Genomic DNA, 3,953 nt, shown 5'->3' with positions numbered 1-3,953 from the left:
TAGCGTCCACCGTGCTACTAATAAAATGTGCCCAAAAGTTTTTTTTATAAAAAAACTAGCATCAAATGTGCCCAAATTTTTTATTAGATCCTATTGGATCTAAGAAACTAACACTTTGATCTATATGTTTACTATAGTTTCTTTTTGTCCAAACAAAAAAGACATATGGTGTGATATGTATGAGGATAATTTTGCTTGAAAGGTATGTGTGCCTTTGTTCCCTCATCTTTTTCAAATTAACTTATCATTTGAATTTTGAAGTGTGTGTGTATAAGGTAGGATAGAAGCAAATTCAACATATTATTTACAAAATTGTTTTCATATAACTAGTGGAGGCAACTATTAAATGCCAAATTTATGTACTCTTATGGTATTGTTTAAGGAACTTTTACTGCTCTTTTTTAGATTTAAAGGGTCGTTTTGACTTCAATTGTGTTGTTTTTATTAGTTTATGAATTCTACATAATATTTTGATTTCATAGCTACTTTGTACTAATTTATCCCATCTTTTTTGTAGATAAAAGGTCTAAAATGGAAGAAATATCTTTGAGAGCAAGTTTGGAATACTGAAGCTCCAAAAGGATTAGCTTGGACAACAAAATTTCAAGAAGAATGAAAACTAACATTTGGCCAAGCCAAAATCCATGGCTAAGCGAATCTGCACTCAAAATGGAAATGATGCCTAAGTATTTTTAGGTTGAACTTGCAAATATATTTTGATTCCCCCTCTCTTTTTGTATAGTCATTATATCAGTTGCAAGTTTTGTACAATTGTATAGAGGGAAAAGCTCTAAAGTATTCTTGTGCTCTTTAACCATTTCCTACCTTTTCATGTGCAAATTCAAGCTACTCACTTCCATGAGTGGCTGATTATTGTCGTAAGGGGTAAATGCAACCACTTCTGAACTCTCGTGTATCTTTTGATATGAATGATATATTTCATATATTTATGTTCCATGTTAGCATTTTGTGTCTTTTCTTAATGCTTGTTGTGGAATGGCCAACCATGACATGATTTTGGTATGTAAATGATGTTGTGCAACACTTTTATTATCTTGAGCTGAACAAAATGTCCATGGGGCTTAGTGTCCAGGAATGGTATTGAATTTGTTGGTAATCTTATGGTCACAAAGCTTAAGGCTAGTGCCTTCATTAAGTTTTTGAGGGATTTTGGCTTGGGGAGGTATCTAAGGCTCTTTTTACCTAAGAAATTAGGATTAAAAAAATTTTATTGATTGATTTTAACATTTGAACATGAATGATGTATGACACATTAATGCATGAAGAGAGTGAAGATTTGGTGAAATCTACTCTTGCAACAACTTCTACCATCTGTGTAACACCTCTACAATTGTGTTTCTTATTTTAAAACCACATAAAACCATTTACTTTCCTATTTTCTCACTTGATATGTTTGTTACTTCACAAATCCACCTTGTAATTTATGTTTTTAGTGTTTTCTTGTATCGCTTTTAAGTTTAAGTTAATAATTTGCTGCATTGCGTATATTGCATGAGTCTTTTGGTAAATAATATCTAGACTACCCATTAAATTACTTGTTTGATTGGTGCAATTGCCAAAATACCCCTAACAACAACATGAACATTGCTTAGAAAAGGAAAGTAACTTTGTTTGTTTCTCTATGCACCCTAAGCTAACGCATTGCATAAGAGACAAATATTATTGTGAGAAACAAAAGTTTTTGAAGGCTCTAATCCCCAAAAGATTATAATTCAAGAATGAAGCTTTGAGAAGACAACTCTTGCAATATGAAATACAAAAAGTACTACCTTTCTCTCTTATACAAAAAGCTTTCAGTTGTGGACGATTAGACGTTGAGCGTTAAAGAGTTGTCCTTTGCTTAGCAAAATTGTTCTTTGATTTTGATTTGTATTATTTTCTCTCTCTCTCTCTCTCTCTATGAGAGTAGATTCCTTGTAATCTTTGAAACTTGTTTGGGAAAGTCAGGAGTAACTTAGTGGTCAAAGAATACTTAAGTATTTATCAGTCTTAGGAAGAAATCGAGGGTGTGTCAGAAATGACCTAAAGAATACTTGTTGTAAACAATAAGTTGTAGGAAAGAATACTTGTTTGTAATTTGTTTTTGATTAGTGGAATTCTTTTAAGGTTGAAAGAGACCTAGATGTAGCTCACAAATTAAGTGAATTAGTATTAAAAAAAATGTTTACACTCCTACTCTTGTGTCTTTAACTTGTTTTCTCTTAAATACATCATTGGATGCACAAGGTTTTTGAAAATCTATTTTGTGAACATTTGTTTTCAAAGTTGGAAAATAATTTTTTTATATCTTTTTATAAATAGGTGTTCAAATTTTTTTTCAAAAAAGGTTTAACTTGTGAGAAAAAAAATATTTTTTGTTTATTTTAACACATTATTTTCCCCTTCATTCTATTGTGTTTCATTTATTTCAATAAGTATCTTCAAGCTCAAATCTCAAGTATTCTTTAATACAAGTCTTTTTTATGCTCAATGTTTAAATATCTAGAAACAAAATTAATGTTATCTCTGGAGTTTTATAGGAAATTAAGAATAATGATAGTCTAAAATTTTTATCTCAAGGAAAGTTTTATCCAGTTGTACAAAGGATGAAAAAATTGTTCAAGCATAACCCTTTTTTGAAATAAAATGTTTTAATTACGAATTCATTTAAAGTTACAAAAAGAAGCATTACAATCATTACAAAAATGCATGCATATTGTAATGCTTCTTTTTGTAACTTTATTTCTCAAGTAATAAAATGAAGAATTCATTTAATTTGCAGAAATACTATTTTAGGTTTGGTTTCAAATACTACAATTTAGCATGAACCTAATTTTTCAAAAACATGTTGTGATGAGGAGAACATAGTTCAAGATAAAGGTTGAAACTATATACACGAAAATGATTTTTCTTTCTTTTCTCTTTTCGTTGTACTCATAAACAAAGTCATCTTCAAAAACATAACATGCAATTCATTAATGGTAGTAGTAAAAACATACGCATCATTTTTTGAATAAGCATCACAATAGCATAAGCATTAGTGCTAAAAATATGATGTTCCAGAATATCATGAAGTTACCACATACAAACTGGGGATCTAAAGTACAAATATATCAAAAGGCAATATAGATAACCTCAATACATATACTATATCTAAGCTACCTTCCCCTAAAATACATCAAGAAAGTAAAAACCTAGATAAAACAGTTAACTATTCCTATTTTATCCCGGGTACAAAAGTAGGGACCACTACTAAACCTACCCCAAGAAGTTCCCTAAAAATACCCATGGGAGGATTCCACATGGAAACCCCTCTCAAGATCCTCTTTAGGATCCTCTTTCATTGTCAATCACAATCATAGGTGGGGCTAGTGCAGCTAAAGAAATCAAACTTAAGGTGGGTGATGCCTCCCTAGGGGAAACAACATCAGAGGGTGTCACCTCAACATCAGTACCAAGACAAACAAAATCCAAAGATGAAAATGAGTCATAAGGCGTAATTGGATCAGAAAATGGTGCATGATAAGTAGGAGTAACGTATGCATATCTCGGAGCATGGGTTTGATGATGCACCAATCGAAAAAAAGTGTAACATTACCACAGAAAGTATCCTAATTAGTGCCAAGATGATGGGCCTAATACCCATCGCCAATCTTAATGGTGAGGTGAAACAACAGGTTCCTTTGTGGCTCTATCTTCAGTTGAAAACAAAAGATGTATGGAGTGAGTCACCCATCTCTTATAAAACCACACACAAACAACCTTTCAGTCACAATCACAAACACACAATAACCATCGTAAAGTGATCCTTTCGCGATCTTACTCGTCGTTTGACTCACATCTAACTAATAATTATTTCATCTTATCACAAGTCCACTGCCACTAGAACAACTAGAACACAGTGGTCTTACACATTTTATATGAATGACTATTGAGAGTACATCCCTTATCAC

The sequence above is a fragment of the Glycine max genome, chromosome 1 (assembly GCF_000004515.6).
Source record: "Glycine max cultivar Williams 82 chromosome 1, Glycine_max_v4.0, whole genome shotgun sequence".
Taxonomy (NCBI): Eukaryota; Viridiplantae; Streptophyta; class Magnoliopsida; order Fabales; family Fabaceae; genus Glycine; species Glycine max.
The sequence above is the reverse complement of the archived record's forward strand: the minus strand, read 5'-3'. Positions refer to the sequence as shown.